The sequence below is a fragment of the Saccopteryx bilineata genome, chromosome 2, assembly GCF_036850765.1.
Source record: "Saccopteryx bilineata isolate mSacBil1 chromosome 2, mSacBil1_pri_phased_curated, whole genome shotgun sequence".
Classification (NCBI taxonomy): domain Eukaryota; kingdom Metazoa; phylum Chordata; class Mammalia; order Chiroptera; family Emballonuridae; genus Saccopteryx; species Saccopteryx bilineata.
Window position 1 is genome coordinate 320,145,798 of NC_089491.1, and position 19,652 is coordinate 320,165,449.

Below are 19,652 nucleotides of genomic sequence, written 5' to 3' on the forward strand. Positions count from 1 at the left end.
ACTAATGATATAAAATCACAGTCAGTGATCCTGATTTTAGTACATACTCTTTTTTTCATATATAGCTAGATATAAAAAAATTAATAATAGCCTATTTTTAGATATTATGCTTTATCCATATCAAGGATATTTTATTATCTAATTATATATTTAATGTAAATGTCAGTATAATTTATTTTGTTTGAATTTTATCTTTTAAGTTAAATTGATTTAAATTAATTCACCTTTTAGAACTACTAAAAGTTTACTTTATATTTGTAATCTAGCTTTAGTATAAACTTTCACATTATTTTATTCTTCTGGTTGAACTTCATTAATAAATAACTTTGTTCTCTTCTGTCCCTTTTTTATTCTTTAAAAAAATAATGCTTCTTCTCTAATAGGCAAATACATTTTTTTATTTATGTGGTTTGGGGGCATGAATAATAGTGGCCATTAAAAAAAAAGCCATATGTTTATTCCTAACCAAATAAAGACAAATTTAGACTCAATATAATTTATAGAGCTTCAGTTTCCAAATGGACTGGCTATGTAGTACATGAAAGTAAGATATTTGAAAAGCATTTTGAAAGTGATAGTATAGTTCTTACAGATGCATATTTGGATAATTATTCACAGAGTAGGTTAATTGAATAAACTGCAGAGTTCATTTCTTAGTGTAATCTATAGTCAGTTCATTTTCCATATTTTTCTAATTTGCTTTTCTTAATCTCATAATCTATACTCTACATTAGTGATTATATTGATTATTTTGAAGCAATTATTTAGAATCTTTAATTACTCCTTTCTCATTTGTCCTACTTACCTTAACAATATTGTCAGGTTTTTTTTCTATTTAAATGACTCAAAAGAGTGTTGAACCATGATGATAAGAACCTGCGCTTTGCTCTATATTTGTGCAGATGATACTCCCAGCAACAGTTGTAGAGTAAAAGGCTGCCAACCCACAATCAACCCATAACAAAGGTTATTTCTGCCCCTCATGTCAATATTATAACTAGTTCTACTCTATTATGCTCACTTTTAAGGCAAAATCCACTGAAGTTATATAAAATGTTGGTTATACATTTTATCTTTTATACATAGGCTTTACCTATTAGAATGTTGAGAAGAGTCTGCATCAGTATTCACTCAGAAGGGAAAAAGTCACACAGAGAAGGTTGTGTCAATATGACAAGCATCTGGATGAAACTAAACAAATTATGCAAATAGACAGATGTTTTCCATATATACAATATATGGATAAATTTTTCAGATTTCATCCAGATGTTTGGAATCATGTTGACATCATCATAACCTCTTTGTGACCCCTTCTTTTCCCTATCAGGTAGACAGAGATTAAATGACTTCTTTAAAAGCATTTGGTATCAGATTAAAAAAATATATATTTAGGACCTCACTCTGCTTTGACATCAGATTTTTTTTTCACTAGAGCAATCTGAACTTAAACTACATCTCTAGACTAGACAATTAGTTTGACTGTATTTAATTAGAAATTAACTAATTTATTTTACGTTTTAGCTATTTACTTCTCAATTACAATCATTGATTTTTTATAGGGTTTTTATATACACAGGTCCTCAAACACTCTTTTTTATCTATCCTCTTTTGCTGTCTCTCTTTTTTAGAGGTAAAATATTTCACTAATTTATAAAATAAACTTAGATTAATTAAACAAATTTTCATAAATCAAGATTATGGAGAAAGGATTTAAGGAATCAAATTATTTTCCAACACTTGAAATCATTAAGAGCATTTTCTTATATAAATAATGTGGTAATTATAATTTTGGTTGTTAATTAAGGCAGGTCAGCAGGACCTCTACTTGGCAACACTTAGCTTAAGTTTTCAAGTTGCTATACGACTTCAAATTAATGAAACTGAATTACGTTTACAATGTTAGTCTTTTCATTACTTTCTGTTCTTTGCACTTGTTCTTTTCCATTATTTTTAATACAGAGAGGTTAGTTTTATGTACATATTTATCAATTTTTATAAATTATTTTAGTAGTGTTTGAAGATTAAAGACTAATAAAGTTAGAGTAATTGACTCTTTAAAAATACACATACAGCCTGACCAGGCAGTGGTGCAGTAGATAGAGCGTCGGACTGGGATGCAGAAGGACCCAGGTTTCAGACCCCGAGGTCGCCAGCTTGAGCGCAGGCTCATCTGTTTGAGCAAAAGCTCACCAACTAGGACTCAAGGTTGCTGGCTCAAGCAAGGGGTTACTTGGTCTGCTGAAGGCCCATGGTCAAGGCACATATGAGAAAGCAATCAATAAACAACTAAGGTGTCACAACAAAAAACTGATGATTGATGCTTCTCATTTCTCTCCGTTCCTGTCTGTCTGTCCCTATCTCTGACTCTCTCTCTGTCCCTGTTAAGAAAAATATACACACACATACTAACACACATTTCTATGCTATCTAATTGATTTCAGAACAAGACCAAAAAGCTCTTAGAGACTTAGTACAACTTCTTTTAGGTCCCCAGCTCTACCAGTTTTACTATGGCACTAGAAGGCAAATAGATATTATCTGAGCTAATATCTATAGTTAATTTTTTTTGTTCAGAACGATTCTAAAATTTTATCTCTTCAGTGGATAAAAATGCTTCTATGGTTAAGTTGTATCTGTTATGCATGAAGGGAGAGGTTAGAAGCTTGCCATATGGTTTCATGCCATTCCTAACCCCTATTCTGTTTTCTTTTCCCTGAGTTTTCTGTTTCTTAATCATGTTTTTATATATGCTTTTTGCCATTTGCACTTCTCTGAAACACCTTAAAATCAGCAACTTTTTTCTTTTTGCTACCTCTATTTCAAAATTTTAAAAACTAGCAGAAGAGCTGATAGCATTCATATTATTACCAACAACAGTATGTAGCACTTAATAGATGCTTAGTATATATTTGCTTAGTGAATGAATTAATATGTTGACAAGAAAATCAGTATGGCTTTTTGCTTATCCTAAGGAGACATGAACAATGAGATTGAGCAATCTACCAGATAACCAAGATCAGTTACCCACATATTGCTGTATGAACTTTGGCAAGCTTAAATGATCTTGTCCTAAATTTTCTGTCTTAGTTTTTATGTTAAAATAATTCTAACACCTCCAAAATTACTTCATAGATTTTATAAAATTTAAGTCTTAAATAATTATGGTACTATCATATTAATTATGTAGTTGCAAATTATTTACGCTAAGACAAAACATGGCAGAGAAATAGGAAAGAAATCATACATTAGTAACATCAAAATGTTAATTCTGAGAAACTTAATTATAAATTACAGACCCATGCATGTGCCCAGAGAGGGACCCACCTGGCAACCCCTCTCTGGGGCAGATGCTCAAATCAACTGAGCTATTTTTGGCTCCTGAGGCTGACAGAGCCAACCAAGCCCATTGGCTGTGATAAGAGAAGAGGGAGAAAGGAGGGAGAGGGAAGAGGAGAAAAGTAGATGGTTGCTTCTCCTGTGTGCCTTGACTGGGAATTGAACCTGGGAGGGACATTCATATGCCAGACTGCTCTAGCCACAGAGCCAACCATCCAGAGCCATGTTAATCACTTTTATGACACCTCTTTGAACAGTTATTTGAGATTTATTTTCACTTGCGATATACCAATCATTAAAGTATGTTTTGCCATTTATTCTTATTGTTATACTTGCATAGACAGATTATTCAATATGTTTAAATATCAGTATTAAAGATTACACAAAATATGTTTATTGCCACTTAATTTAAATATTTATAATATTTTTAAAATAGTGTATGAATTCAAAATTCTTAGGGTTTCAGAACTGTTCAGGTCACACTGATGAGATACTCAGTGTTTAGCACTCACTAGGAATTCATCATTGAATGCATGGATCAGCGAATGAATCAGAAACTTTGGGGTGATATGTGCTGTATAAGTTAAATTCATTATGGTGGCTGTGTCTGTACTTGCTGTATGAGTACACAGCTGTGTAGGATACCTTTTGTGGGATTCTTTTGTATTAAACCTTTCAAGTGTGAAATGAAGTGGTATTCAATGATAAAAATATATTTTATGATGTTAAGCTTAACCATCTCTAATTACCACCCATCTCTGAAAGCAAATACTGTTGAAGATGTTTAGAACCCAAGGCAACACTATCAGTTGGTTTCTTGGAAAAGAATAGATTCTTGTGAAGTGAGATTCATACTTTTCCCCAGTCCTCCCCAACCCCTCCCCACCAAGAAAAAGAAACTAAAAACAAGCTTTTACAGCCAATGATGTAATAAGGCAAAATAGAAAATCTGTTAAAACTCCAACTGCTTGCTTTCTTTTCCGAAGTCTAAAATTGTATTAATTTCTCATTAAAACCATCTTAACACAGAAAAGTGTGTGAATAATGTTTCACTGATAATGATAGATTTATTATAACGGTGATGTTTTCTAGGATGCAGGTTTGCTGTTGTGTACCTAGAGTGATAATACTTATTTTGACCAAAAGTTAAGGTTGAGCTAAATCTCAGAACCACAAATATAAGGTCTACCAGAAAGTTCTGTCTGTTTTTTTGGAATAAAACAAAATACGAATTTTTCTTACCATCAATAAACTTTATTAAATAATATAATTGCCATTATTATTAATGATTTCTTGCCAGCATGAGGGCAATTTGTATATCTCATTTTTGAAAAATGTTTTATCTTTTGATGCGAATAATTGAACCAGTGCTTGTTTGATATCTTCTTCATTTTTGAATTTTTTGCCCTTCAAAACATTTTGTAAGGACAAAAACAAGTGATAGTTGGAGGGTGCTAAGTCCGAGGAATATGGTGGATGCGACAGACATGCTTCTGTAGCATTTCTTCCTTGTTGAAATTTATAAAAATTACAGTGGCGTAAATGAACTTTATCAGTAGCCATGGGTACACTATGGCTTCACACATAAAACTAATGTGAATCAATTTTGTTTTAGTTAATTTGTTACGTCAGTATGTATACATTAGTGATAAAAATAGAGAGGACACATGCGCCAAATAAACATGTGCTTACTTACGTGTCGAAACTTGTTGTGATAGAAACGGACAGAACTTTCCGGTAGACCTTATATATTTCTCATTTCAAGGATGATGCACTCTACTGTTTATTTTCTAAATTTATCATTTAAGCCTTGTGTTCAGATACAAATGGAGAGATGTTAAAAACTGAGAAATAAACAAATTAGGAAATGGATCTTTTACATAAAACTGAAAAGCCTGAAAGTTACCATTTGTTAACACTGATTTGTTGGCTGCAAGCTCAAGTTCTCATAATTCTCTTGACCTGATTCTTACAATTACAAGAGAGCAAGGACTGTAAGTTTCAGGACATGTAGGGAGAAGGGAAAAACCAAAGGACAAGAGAATACCTATAGAAGGACAACAGAGGTTTTATTAAAGTCCACTGCAGACTTTTGCTAATGTCTCCTCTATTTCTCACAGCTATACTCAAGTTACAAGAGACATAGAAACACAGTTTTCACAAGGATACATTTCCTTCTCTAATAAAATCATGTTGCTGTTAGTAAGGAATAAGGAAACAATGCATATTGGATATACAATTAGAAAGCTTTGCCACAGCGATGGATATAACTGAATTCTTTTCACCTAAGTGCAAGGGTTAACACAGGGGTCCCCAAACTTTTTACACAGGGGCCAGTTCACTGTCCCTCAGACCGTTGGAGGGCCGGACTATAAAAAAAAAAACTATGAACAAATCCCTATGCACACTGCACATATCTTATTTTAAAGTAAAAAAAACAAAACGGGAACAAATACAATATTTAAAATAAAGAACAAGTAAATTTAAGTCAATAAACTGACCAGTATTTCAATGGGAACTATGGGCTTGCTTTTGGCTAATGAGATGGTCAAAGTGCTCCTCTCACTGACCACCAATGAAAGAGGTGCCCCTTCCGGAAGTGCGGCAGGGCCGGATAAATGGCCTCAGGGGGCCGCATGTGGCCCGCGGGGCCGTAGTTTGGGGACCCCTGGGTTAACATTTAGTATTCTTTCAACAAAACAGTACCTGCTATATGCCAGAAACTATAATAAGTAAACTGTTAGAAATTTTAAAAAAATAAGACACATTCCTTACCATTGAGTACACACACACATACATTTTATTAAATAATTAATAGAAATTAAAAACACATTTTATTAAATAATTAAAGTATTTAAAAAAATATGACATAGTGATGGGCCGTGGAATAACAAGATAAAACTTTTTGCTTGGGAAGGTCAGGGAAGTGCAGATGCTTAGTCATAAAAGATAAGTAAGGGTATGACAACTTTTCAAAAGGAAGGAAGGGCAAGATAGAACAATGCTTTTCCTGGCAGAGGGATTATCCTGTCCATAAGTGTGGTCACTCATTCAGTTAACAAATGTTTGCTATCACATGTGAGGTACAGTAGCTAGGAATGGGGGATACATGGGTGAAATAAACAAACGAGAGTCTCGCCTCCCTTCATAGAGCTCATGAGCTAGTCACACAAGATCACCTGGCTGTGAGCGCTCTGGGTCAATGGCCACAGAGGACACCTGTTCCAAAGGAAAGCCCTATGGAACCCAAGCAATCCCCTTAGTGGTTTAGACATGAGAGCAATTAAAGGGCTCTTTAGTAGAGAATGACAGAATTCAGCTTGAATTTAATAAGGCTACAGTAGCATCAGTACAAAGGATTGCCTGGAGTTAAGCCTTAAGAATAAACAGCAGGTATTCAGATAGTAGGTGATTCCAATAGGTCATCCGAAGATAAGACTGATGTATTCGTGGTGCTGAGGAAATGAACACAGCATTGACAGGACATGAGAATGGATTGCATTGGGTGTGGAGAAACCTAGATAAAGGGATAAATCTAGCATGTTTCTAAATTTTTTGTGTGTGTGTTTGTAGCCTGGGGGACTGCCTTTCATCTCAATCAAAATTTTATATTAAGAATAAAACTAGAGGATAGGAGAGAGTTCACGTTTGGGTGCATTTGAGTTTGTGGTACCTCTGGAATATACAAGTAAAAACATTTTCTTTCCAACAGAAATACAAGTCTGAATCTGTAAATATTAGAGAGGTTTATATTAGAGATAAGGAATTGGAAGACTTTAGTGTTCTATGATAGGTAAATCCATGATATTACTTGGAGTATTTGTATTTAATAATTTGTTTATTCTTTGGACAGATATTTATTAAGCACCACTATATGCAAGGTATTGGTTTTTTTTTGTTTTGTTTTGTTTTTTGTATTTTTCTGAAGCTGGAAACGGGGAGAGACAGTCAGACAGACTTCCGCATGCACCCGACCGGGATCCACCCGGTACGCCCACCAGGGGGCGACGCTCTGCCCACCAGGGGGTGATGCTCTGCCCCTCCGGGGCGTCGCTCTGTTGTGACCAGAGCCACTCTAGCGCCTGGGGCAGAGGCCAAGGAGCCATCCCCAGCGTCCGGGCCATCTTTGCTCCAATGGAGCCTCGCTGTGGGAGGGGAAGAGAGAGACAGAGAGGAAGGAGAGGAGGAGGGGTGGAGAAGCAGATGAGCGCTTATCCTGTGTGCCCTGGCCGGGAATCGAACCCGGGACTTCTGCACGCCAGGCCGACGCTCTACCACTGAGCCAACCAGCCAGGGCCGCAAGGTATTGTTCTTAACACTGGAGACATGTATACAGATACACATTCAGGAAAGTCTTTGCCTTCATGGGGTTTATATTCTAGTTAGGGACTATGTGAACAAACAAATACATATTATAATGTAATGATAAATACCGTAATGAAAAATAAAGTTGGAGGCTAATGGGATAGAGTCATTGAGGGATGATCTTTTCTATAGGTTTGTCAAAAAGACCTCTCTGATGAGAGCCTTGTATATATGAGGTATGCTAAGCAGAAGGAGTGACATGTGCAATGGCTTTGAGATGGGAGAGTGCTCTATTTGAGATTTAGCAAGGAGGTCGTTGTGAGTAAAGGGAATCGTTGTGAGTAAAGGGAATCGTGGGCTGAAATTTGATCTAATAGGTAGTAATTCGATAATTCATGTAACAGATTTTATTCTAAGTAACAGTATTCCTTGAAGGTCTTGGAAAAAAAATTAACATGATACTATTTAAGTTTTAAAAGGAAATTTGGCTGCTGAATGCAAAGTACATGGGAGTGAAAAGGAAAAGAAAAAAAAACAGGAAACCAACAGAGAATTATAAGAGATCAGAAATGAAATGACGAGAGTGTGGTCTAGGCTGGTTGTAGAAGTGCTATGAAGTTTCTCAGATTGTTTTGTGTGTGTGTGTGTGTGTGACGGGGAGAGAGAGAGAGAGAGAGCTAGGGACAGACAGACAGGAAGGAGAGAGATAAGAAGCATCAATTCTTTCTTGCAGCAGCTTAGTTGTTCATTGATTGCTTTCTCATATGTGCCTTGACTGGGGGGCTACAGCAGACCGAGTAACCTTGAGCTCAAGCCAGCGACCTTTGGGCTTAAGCCAGTGACCATGCGGTCATATCTGTGATCCCATGCTCAAGCCAGCTACCTCATGCTCAAGCTGGTGAGCCCATGTTCAAGCTGGCAACCTTGGGGTTTTGAACTTAGGGTCCTCTGCGTCTCAATCAGATGCTCTATCCACTGCTCCACTGCCTGGTCAAGCTCTCAGATTCTTTTTGTTGTTTTTTTTTTTTTGTACTTTTCTGAAGCTGGAAACGGGGAGAGACAGTCAGACAGACTCCCGCATGCGCCCGACCGGGATCCACCCGGCACGCTCACCAGGGGCGACGCTCTGCCCACCAGGGGGCGATGCTCTGCCCCTCTGGGGCGTCGCTCTGCAGCGACCAGAGCCACTCTAGCGCCTGGGTCAGAGGCCAAGGAGCCATCCCCAGCGCCCGGGCCATCTTTGCTCCAATGGAGCCTTGGCTGCAGGAGGGGAAGAGAGAGACAGAGAGGAAGGGGGGGGGGGTAGAGAAGCAAATGGGCGCTTCTCCTATGTGCCCTAGCCGGGAATCGAACCCGGGTCCCCCGCACATCAGGCCGACGCTCTACCGCTGAGCCAACCAGCCAGGGCCCAAGCTCTCAGATTCTTAATGCTTTCCAAGGATTCCGCTGATGAACTGACTTGAGGGATTGGAGAGGGAAAGAGAAATACAGGGTGACTGGAACGTTCAGGGTTCTTCCACATTGGTGAGTTGAAAAAGAACAAGAGCTTCTTGGTTTGGTTAGTTTAGTCTTGATTTTTGTTTTGTTTTTAGGGTATTTGGGTGTGGGCTATTAATAAGTAATTCATTAGATGAATTGTTAAATTTCATACGCTTATTTGAACAGCAAATGGCATGATCAAGGCAAATGAATGTAGATTTTGAGGGGCATGGGAACTAGAAATAGTAATCTATGAGTTCTGAACACATAGATTATACTTAAAATTATGGATCTGAATAAGAACACCTAATAAATGAAAGAAGGGAGAAATGTGAATAAAAGGGAAGGGGGAAAAGTTGTCCAAAGAACCATGAACACTTGAAACACTGAGCTTTGGAGGAGGAAGAAGCCATGCAGTGAAGACTGAGAGTACGACCAGTCTACAGAGTGATGAGGAAAAGGAAGATGAATAAGAACGAGGAAACTCTGACTTTTAAGAGATTAGCTGAGTTTTGACCCTGGTGGTGCAGTGGATGGAGCATCAACCTATGATGCTGATGTTGCCAGTTCAAAATCCTGGGCTTGCTCAGTCAAGGCACATATGAGAAGCAACTACTCCAAGTTGATGCTTCCCACTCCTTGCCCCTTTGTCTCTCTCTCCTCTCTCTCAATTAATAAATAAAATCTTTAAAAAAGAAAAAAAAAAAAAGATGATCTGAGGCCCTGACCAGGTAGCTCAGCTGGTTAGAGCACCGTCCCGGCACGCCAAGGTTGTACGATCCCGGGTCAGGGCACATGCAGGAAGCAGGCAATGAATGTATGAATGGGTGGAGCAACACATCTGTTTCTCTCTCTCTCCATCTCTCTTTCCTTCTCTCTAAAATGAATAAACTTAAAATAAAATTTAAAAGATGAGTTGAAGAAAAGAAGCTCGCAGTTCATTTTTGTCCATACCACCTTCGTGTTGCTGGGTCCTGCCTTAAACTTTCACATTTAAAGTATTTACACGAGACTTGCTGAATGCGAGGAACCAACATTTTCAGCTCAATGCAATTAAACTTCCCTGGTTATTTGTAGAGACATAGGGATTTTATTTCCAACACTGATGTGTCACTCTATTTTTATAGCCAAATTCCTGAAGGCCCATGTCTGATTCATGGGTTACTCTGTATGGCTGTGTCAGTTACCTGTGTTGACAGCTTGGTACAGAAGGCGGGGGAAATGGACTGGACATGGATGGCAAATGAAAATAGCATAACAAACAGATAAGAAAGAAGACACAGTTCAACGTAACTTTTGCCTCTCTGGAAGTATCCTTTTGCGTATTCATAACTTACAGAGTTGATCGTTGAATTTCAACTTCTCTTCAAGGAGACTTTCCATAGACAAATATATAATCTTTTGAACCAAATTGATGTAAAGATTGAATAAAATATACTTTCAAAATACATATTGCCTGACTGATGATGGCACAGTGGATTGAGTATCGCCCCAGGACACTGAAGAGTGTGGTTCAAAACACTGAGGTAGCCAGCTAGAATGCTGGCTTATCAGCTTGAGCACCGGCTGGACAGCTTGAACACAGGTCTCTGGCTTGAGTGCGGGTTGGTTGACATGATTCCAAGGTTGTTGGTTAGAAGCCCAAGGTTGCTGGCTTAAACAAGGGGTCACTGGCTCGCCTGGAGCTCTCTAGTCAAGGTACATACAAGAAAGCAACCAATAAACAATAAAGCAAAGCAACTATGAGTTAATGTTTCTCATCTCTCTCTTTCCCTTCTCTCTTCCTTCCTGTCTCTCTCTCAAAAAAAAAAAATCTGTCTCTTAAAAAAAAAACATACTGACATTTCTCTATGTCTCTTGATACAAACTGGTTGTGTGCTTGAGCAATGAAAAAAGATTTGTATCAGAGAAAGTTTTCTGTAACAGAAAGCTTTTGCATTGATGAGTATGGAGGGTGAGGGAGGAATAAATTCAGTGGAAATCCAAAGATCAGCCAAGTGTTTAGAGGAGAATTCATCAGAAATTTTTCTTAAAATGTATATTGGAAGATAGTAGAGGCAAAGTTAAACTTAAGGGGTTGATGGCTAGACAGTTACATTAAATTCATAATGGAATAGTAAGAAGAATAATCCACTGTGGTGTTTTCCAGTTAACTTTTACTTATATCATTTTTCTCATGAAAGCCAACATATCCTTTTCTATAAATCTGAGATTATGTTTAATTGCTGAAATTTAATTTTGCATCATTTACTTTTCATGTTATATTTTTCTATAAATATTCTTGCAATTAATTTTAATTACAAAAAGTAATATGGCAGAAAATGCTACTTTCTCTCCCTACAAAGAAACTTTTAAAACCAGTAACAAAATGAAAATGGTAAACGGTAGAATAACTTACGGTTTAAATGCTCAACCCTACTATATGTCTTTATTACTTTATCAGCCTGAAATTGTTATAACTTGAGTTTGGTTTTGTTTCAGTATAATTTGGGTCTTTTTTCATTTCCAATATGATTGGTCATTAGCTTTATACTTGTTAAAAACCATGTTTTAATGTCTGTTTACAAGCTTTTTCCAATTTATGTTATTCAAAGACTTTTCCTGTGAACAGAAAGGCACAGACCTTGATAGGAGAGAAGTGTGTTTATGAAAGCTTTCATTGACTAAGATGTATTAACAGGCTGTCCCTTACTGACTAATAGGTTTTGTTGCACATAACCATTCCTGTTTCTGTTTAGAAACAGGAATCCTGTTCCCATAGAAACAATGTTGTGCATGATCCCACACCAACTCTCAAAAGCTTATTTAATCATAATGTAACTAAAATAATACTAATGGAGTCTCTGTATTCTTTTGCCTGAGCCCAGACCTCTGAGGCTCTCTGGACCTGACAAGCTGGGGAGTGAGATGGAAGTGGCTTCATACAGCAATTCCCATGGAAAAACACAGAGAAGTTTCTAGGAGTACGGATGAGGACAGCAGGCCCAAGCCTTGCCTCGTGGTTCTGATAGGATTCTCTAGGGAGGGTGAAGTGGATAAGGAACGGGTCTTGAAGGAGGAATATCATCTGCTGAGAACTAAGTGGAGTATGGAATAATCTAAATTATTTTAAAATTTTAATTTTATATTCCTATGTATACCTTTAAAATTGGTGATATAGTAAAGAAGAAATTGGAAATCTTGGAATCAAATTAGTACTATTAAAAAAATTTGTGACCTCGGTAAATTATGACATATTTTCTTTCTTCTTCTTTTTTTTTTTTTTTTGTGGTGACAGAGACAGAGAGACAGAGAGAGAGACAGATAGGGATAAACAGGCAGGAAGGGAGAGAGATGAGAGGCATCAATTCTTCCTCGCGGCTTCTTAGTCTCCTTAGTTGTTCACTGATTGCTTTCTCATATGTGCCTTGACCAGGGGGGCTACAGCAGAGCAAGTGACCCCTTGCTCAAGCCAGCAACCTTGGGCTCAAGCCAGAGATGGTGGGGTCATGTCTGTGATCCCACGCTGAAGCCAGCGACCCCGCACTCAAGCTAGCGAGCCCACGTTCAAGCCTGCGACCTCAGGGTTCTAATGACATATTTTCAATCCTTTTTTTGTTTTAGCTTTAAAATGTTTGATTGTTTCATGGTAGTGTTAGTAATGAGTAAAATATGGTGGAGATGGAACAGCAAATACTCAGGTGACATCTCTTCATTCACCATACATTGTATAATGTATTATATTATTATACTGAATAATAATAATAGTGGTAATAATAAACCTGATTACAGTTACTGGGAGTCCAATGTTTTACCCACTAGACTAGAGCAATGGTTCTCATATTTGGCTAATCGTCAAAATTACTTCTTAAGCTTTGAAAAAATTGAAATTCTTAGATCTCACCTCAAACATGATTAAATCAGAATCTTTGGAGGTGGAGCCCCAGAATTTATCTTTATAAAATAGCATCCTGTGTGAATCTGATGACCACTTGGGTAGGGAGCCATCATAGTGGATGTCCTGAGTGAATTGAAATGAGAGTTTAGCATGATAGAAGAGTCTTCAAAATTGGTTTGTTTTTCACAAATTTTCACATTCTTTCTGTAGTCCTATTTAAACATAAATCTGCAAAGTAAACCATTTTTTCCTAAAGATAAATTTCAGCTAAAAAGTTCTAATTTTTAGATTCTAACATAATAGTTTTCTTATTTAAATATTTAATGGGAATATTTAGTGTTATATTACTTTTTCTTAGAATAGGAACAATGGACACAAAGCAAATGACAAACAGTTCCCTATTTTAAAGCAAAATGGAAGCTAATATTACTAGTATTTATTTCTAATATGCAAAAATATTTGTGTTATGTCCTGGCTGAAGAGCTTTGGTTAGAGTTGTCCAAAGTGCAGAGGTGGCTGGTTCAATCCCGTGTCAGGGCACATACAGGAACAGACTGATGTTCCTGTCTCTCTCTCTTCCTCCATTTCTCTCTAAAAATCAATAAATTTAAAAAGAATTTAATATTTGTATCATTACGGCCATGCCTGAATATAAATTTTATCATTTAAGTTGATTTTAAAGACATCTTCAGGTAGCCCATGGAAAGAACATCTATTATATTTGTATATCTATACATATTTTATCCTTTTTATACAGTGTTTATAGATTTACAAAATAAATTTAAATATATATTTTGAAATATCATTTCACTCTCTAAGCAAAGTGCTAATACTTTACACAATATTTGTAAATTAACTCTATTCATCAATATTCAAATACATTTGTGATGTTTAAATATGTTCTTATTTTTCTTGCATATGAAATAATTTTTATATTTTTCTCACATATAATATAGTTTTCTAACAGTTTCACAGAACAGTGGCAGCATTTTTGACCCAAAGAGTATAATAAATTGTAAGAAATTAGAAATTTGGGTGGAACCTGACCAGGTAGTGGTGCAGTGGATAGAGCGTCAGCCTGGGATGCTGAAGACCCACGTTCAAAGCCCCAAGGTCACCAGCTTGAGCTTGGGCTCATCTGGCTTGAGCATGGGTTCATCTGCTTGAGCTTGGGATCATAGACATGACCCCATGGTCACTGGCTTGAGCCCAAAGGTCGCTGGCTTGAGCCCAAGGTCATTCAGCTGTAGCCTCCCACCCTGTCAAGGCACATATGAGAAGCCATCAATGAACAACTAAGGTGCCGCAACTATTAGTCGATGCTTCTCACCTCTCTCCCTTCCTGTCTATCTGTCCCTTCATTTCTCTTTCTCTGTCTCTCTCTCATTCACTTGCTTAAAAAAAATATTTAGGTGGGGTTTATCACTTTATTAGTTACTTAATATCATTCTTACAGTAAGTAGCCATAGAAACAGAAGAAATTTTAAATGTCCTACTGGTCTTTGTCACTATTTTCAATCACTGTCACCTTTCCTATTTTGTGTTTCACTTCTATGTATGGTTCTTTCCTGGTGCCTATTATCTAACTCATCTTTGGAGGACCTTTTCATTACACAGAAGGTGACTGCCCTGTTGCTAGTTGAGCTTAAAGTGTTCTTTATGTTATTTCTTACATTAAATAGGACATAGCTGAGACCTTTAGAAATAGTTCTTTAAAAAAGGAGCCAAAGGAGGTAGCACTACCATGGGGGCTCAGACTGCAAAGGTAACATTTGGTGAGAGCAGGGTGAGATGTTGACAAGATCCTCCTATTTTACAGTTATTTCCATGGCTTTGGAATCACAGGAAGGTCCTTTGTGTATATTTTGGATTTGTCCTCCTATTTCAGAATGACTCATTTGTGTATACCAGTGTCCCAGCTGTTGTCGACTTTGTAATGAATTAGTATTGGACTCCGAAATTGAGTTTCTGCCAGAGGATTCTGGCAGTGAACATTCTCCTATAAAAACATACGAGTGATAGCAGTAGAAATACCAGGGGACTTCACAATAGCTTGTCTCAGGACTCGGGGTAATGGCTTAGCTTCAGTGCAGAGACGATCAGAGCAAGCACAGCTTTACTGTTCCCCTCTGGTGAGTGGATTGTCAGGTGCCAGTATGTAAATGAAGATAATTACAAGAGAGTGCCAATATGTATCCTCCATGAGAAAGTATACAGTTCTTAAATAGATCAGGCTGCAATCATAAGAAGCCTTTGTGAGGGGCAAGAAAACCCCCCTTCTATGAGAGGTTTAATATCTTTTGAGACGTTGGAAGAAGAGTGCCATTTTGAGCTAAGGCCAATTGGGATTTCTCCAAGTATGCAAAGCATCTTTCCAGTGTGACCCTCAGAAAAAAAGTTTTAATTTCCAGTTTAACTATTCATCTTTCTATAAGCATTCCTTCATGGGCTTCCTTTCTGATAACAAGCCAAAATGATTAATTTAAAGAGGAGAAACATTACATTGGAAAGCACTTAAAAATGTGTAGTTAACCAGCTTACTCCTCTGGGCAGAAGTTTTATGGATTAAAAAAAAAAGGAAGCCACTTTTGAAAGAAACTTGAGCACATTCTCCTTTACAGGCTAAGATAATTGGGTTCTTATACTGTGGGTTATTTGTTTTTTAAAAAGTTTTGTCAGTCACCTTACAGAAAAACAATTTCTTCTGGAATGCAGTGGCATAATTAAAAATTATAATCTTCTTTAATTACTAGCCACATGGAGTTTCACCCATGTGAATTTTTTTTTATATCTTTTGGTCATTAGTTTTTCAAAGAAGAACTGTGCATTATTTTCATGTACCATATTGTAAATAATTAGTTTTCAAAGCAGAGCATGACCAATGAAATGCAATGATCTGTGTCATATTGTGTATAACACAATGAAAAAACAGAAAACTAAGAACAACACTAAAAGGTCATTGTTTCTTCTCTCTGATTACATTGCAGACTCTGAGAGGACAAGAAAGTTGCCTATGTTGTCTACTTTCCATGTATACTACCTAACAAAGAGTAAGGACTGAATAAACATTAGTTGCATGAATGAAATATCTGCTACAAGGTCCATCAAATTCACTAACATGTAGACTTCAAAGATAGCTACATGTTGGATATATTTTTGAAACCATCAATTTTTAATAAAGTATGAAAAGAAAATTAAAATGAAATATTTTTGCCTGTTAGTTTTAAAAAGAATTTAAAGGAGTGATAATACACAACATTTTGAATATGTTGGAATGGGCATTTCCTTACAGGAGGGCAGAATTGCAAGTGGATGCAACCATACTGGGGAGGTGCTATAATAATGCCTCAAAATTTAATATCTGAATATGATTTGACCCCCAAATTAAACATTTTGGAAGATAATTGCAGGGCTGAATAACAAGAAAGTTTATTGTAGTGTTACTTAAAATTGAAAATAATTGAAAAAATGTAAATATTAGAAGCAATTACATTAAATAAAAATGAGCTTTCTAAGAATTGGAAGTAATGGTGTTCTTTTGTGAATTTGAAATTTATTTTTGTTTTTTGTTTCAAAACAACTGTATGGTCTCTGACTAAATAGGTTATTCTTTCACATAGAAGAGTACTTTAGGTGTGCATGCACTTTAGTAGAATTCTGATTTTGTAGGTAACTGAATCTGGGAAAGCATAAAAAAATATTTGCATTATTATGTAAGCAAATTCTTAAACTGAATAACAAAAATACCCATACGTTTAGTTTCTTTTTCTACATCTATGCTTAAAAGGCTTAAGATTAAAGAACAGTTTCATTTTATACTTATCTGTGTAAAATAATTAAAGGACTAAAACTAAATAAGGTGAGATAAAGATTTTCATACAACCAATTATTATTTCATGGATCATGACTTTAGAAAAATAATGAAAGAAATAACAATATATTTTTTAAAAATTATGGATAAAAAATTGAATATAACTTGATAATGGGAAAGAAGTTTTAATTATGCTAATTTCAGTGGTGTAGATCACTAGTCAGTCCTCTAGAATCATCAACACGAGGTGTGAGGAGGGATGTGCAAGGCACTGTGACTGTTCCTGGAGGGAGTGCTAACTTCTCCTCTTAGTGTGCAAGTTACATCTCAAATGTCTGGAACCAGCTAAGCTCATCATGTGTTACAAGTTTAGAAGTATCTACAGAAATGTGCCTTTTAATTAAATATCTTTTGAGTGACTAGTGTAAGTTACGGTTCTGTGCATTCTTGGGAACATAAAGCTTTTCAGAAACATTTCTGGCCTTCAAGGAGCTTATAGTACTAGATAATAAGGACAACTAAATGTATTTACCTAACAAGTAAGATTGTCAGGTGAGTTAGATTTTTTTTAATACAAATGCTGGTTATGCTGAAGCAGGATGCAGAAACTTGCTCTTTGGTTTTGTATTTGATGTATAATTTCAACAAGTGGGCCACTGATCAAAATATGTTGGAAAAATATTTTTTTTCTTCCAGCCTTCCTAAGAAGTCTCATTGTTAAGTTCAACTAAACAAAACAATGAAAACAAAACAGTAGAAAAACAGTCACCATTAGAAATATATGTTCTTCCTCCCTCCTTCTCTCCTCCCCTCCTTCCCTTCCTTCCTTCCTTCCTTCCTTCCTTCCTTCCTTCCTTCCTTCCTTCCTTCCTTCCTTCCTTCCTTCCTCCCTTCTTCCTTCCCCTCCCCCTTCCCTTCTTCCTCCTTCCCTTTTTTCCTTCCTTCCTTCCTTCCTTCCTTCCTTCCTTCCTTCCTTCCTTCCTTCCTTCCTTCCTTCCTTTTTTCCTTCCTGTTTTACAATGAGGTAAAAACAGTCTATTCAATAAGTGGTATTGGGAAAATTGGACAGATATGTGTAAAAAATTAAAAAAATGAAACTAAACCACCTTTTTACACCACACACAAGAGTAGACTCAAAGTGAATTAAAGGGGTGTTATTTTTTGTCAAGTCATTTCCTAAAAAATAAAAGCCTTTCTGAGCCCTTCACTCTGCTGGTTCTTGAGCTGTTGTTTCCTACCAGAGGGTACTACTTTTCTACATAGGTGTTATAAATATTTCATTTATACACATACTTTTTGCAAGGATCATTTTACAGATAAATATAAGAAATGATTTTGAAATAAAAAATATATTTTAACCTCTTTGATAGAATTAAACTTTAAATACTCAGGGCACTTGAGAAGATTTCTAGGGCAAAAGCCCAGAAGACCCCACAAAATTATAGAAATACATATTTATTGATGTATTAAGGTAATGATAATTACACTAGTTTACATTTTATTTTGTTTTATTCCAAAGGACACTTGTATGCGCAGTATCATATTAATCACTACCATTTACCACTTTATATCCTGAAGAAATCTAACCTAAGCTGTGGAATAGCTGAAACATAAAATGGAAAAACCCTGGGTTCCTCTCTAATTTGCCCAAGATTTCTAGAATATGTCTTTGCTAATTAGTTTCAAAATGTATATATTACATGCATATAGGTGCTTATTTATATCCTGAATAACATAATTTAATCCATTTTAATATAGAAGATTATTACCTCTATTTGTTCAATCAATATTTTGTGAATAATTGCAATGTGTTATTAACAGTTGGTTGTCAGTAATTACATTTCCACTCCTCATTGAGTTTTATGTTTCACTCTTTAGACTAGTAAAATTTAAATTGGGAAGAAAGAATTACTCAGTTCATCATTGACAGGGATGAAGTCATATGGAAATTTGGAGCAGTGCCGGGGGTTAAAACTTGGATTTCTGAGGCCTTTGGCAACTGTTGTTTTGTTTCTAAGAACACTCTAAATTTAGCTTTAGGGGTTTTCCTTTAGAGGTTCTGAGCCCATTGTGTCTGCACCTGAACTAATCAAGGACTCTCTTCTCCAATGATTTTGTTCTCACTATCTCTTGGCTCCGTGGGGACTAGTCTAGTTAGTGCCTGGGTTACTCAAGCAGAAGCCCACTGCCTCAAGGCACTTTTCCTTAGATCTGCTGTAGTACTTCCTCCCTTTGGTGCCAGGTGGGGTCACAGTCTTTGCCTCAGGGTCCCTGGCTACTGATCCTCATCTTTGCTGTGGGGTGGGTGAACAGAGAAACAAAGTTTTGGATTTTTCTCATCTGTGTCTCAGTTGTAGAGAGCTAGAGTATGAACTCTAAAAGTAACTTTCCCTCTGTTTTTTGGGTCTGGTTTTTTCAATGACTTACGCACTTTTCTTTGGCAGTGGTCCACCCCATCGTTTTTGCATTTATAGCCACATGAACATTCTTTCTCACAGGGAAGCAGCCTAAGGCCATAGGTTACTTCACTAACTCCCTTGCAAAACACAGGTGAGATGATGACCATTACTCATTAGGATTAAAAAGACATTTCCACTGATGAGATGAATAGTACTTACCTTTAAACGAAAAAACTCAGTGTAAAATTGTCTTGGCAACATTCTGAAATACTTTTCTGGCTAGAATTTCTAGATTTAGCAAGAAAAATACAAATAAATTCAAACTTGACTGGGCATCCCATAGTTTACCTGGCAACCCTATCTTTAATTCCTCAGAATAAGGTATCGGAATATAAGGTCTATCGGAAAGTTCTGTCCATTTTTGGAATAAAACAAAATACAAATT

At 36.5% G+C, this 19,652-nt stretch overlaps 1 protein-coding gene and 1 non-coding gene across 5 annotated transcripts in view; one reads left to right on the forward strand and one right to left on the reverse strand.

The window, feature by feature from the left end:
- The window catches only part of FOXP2 (forkhead box P2), a 673,365-nt gene that overhangs the window by 465,183 nt on the left and 188,530 nt on the right, over nucleotides 1-19,652 (forward strand). The gene's annotated exons all lie outside the window — the stretch shown is intronic.
- On the reverse strand, nucleotides 8,974-9,049 carry TRNAI-GAU (transfer RNA isoleucine (anticodon GAU)). The gene has a single exon. It is a non-coding gene; the product is annotated as a tRNA-Ile (tRNA).